The sequence below is a fragment of the Prosopis cineraria genome, unplaced genomic scaffold (genome assembly GCF_029017545.1).
Source record: "Prosopis cineraria cultivar Desert tree isolate PC_DT_omini unplaced genomic scaffold, ASM2901754v1 PC4, whole genome shotgun sequence".
Classification (NCBI taxonomy): Eukaryota; Viridiplantae; Streptophyta; class Magnoliopsida; order Fabales; family Fabaceae; genus Prosopis; species Prosopis cineraria.
In genome coordinates this window covers 5,938,234-5,938,938 of record NW_026555335.1, presented here as the reverse complement: position 1 = coordinate 5,938,938, position 705 = coordinate 5,938,234, and positions in this window count along the sequence as shown.

Sequence of the window (705 nt, the reverse complement as noted above, 5' to 3'; positions counted from 1 at the left end):
CTCATATGTAACTATATTATTAAGCCCTTTGACCCAAGATCATCATGAATTCTTACATGATGACCATTGAACTTTGACTTAGTCAAAAGTCACCTTTGACTGGGTGATCATAAAGGCTATGATTAAGTTTAGTGATATCATGTAGAGGAATATAAGTGGTCAAGATAGAATTTGTTCCTTACATTAAGAGAGCGATATTACTGGGCCCCTCAATGAGCAAGACTGAGAAATGTATGGCCATACTATAATGAAAAGGGTTTTTTCATTGCTATTGTCAATCAACTCAGAGATTGAGAAAATAATGGTCAAATAAAGAAGAATGATATTTCATGTCTCATACTTGATCGAAATATTGTGTGACAAAAGGAATGTGATATGGTTGTATGATAGGTTATATTGGATCATCGATCCCTATGTGAATTGGATAATTACAATGTTTTGTTAGAGACCACTTGTAACTTGTAGGCTAATAGTGTAATTAGCCCACTGTCAATTTCATATAGGCCTACAAGGTCGCACACAAAAATAGCCCAACTCGAGCTATAATGTTCAAGATTGTTGAATCTGAAATATGTTTAGATTTAATGAATGTAATATAGAGTGAATGAATTTTATATATATATATATATATATATTTGAATATTTATTTGATAAATATATATATTTATTTATTTATATGAAATATAAAATTTAAATTATAATTAT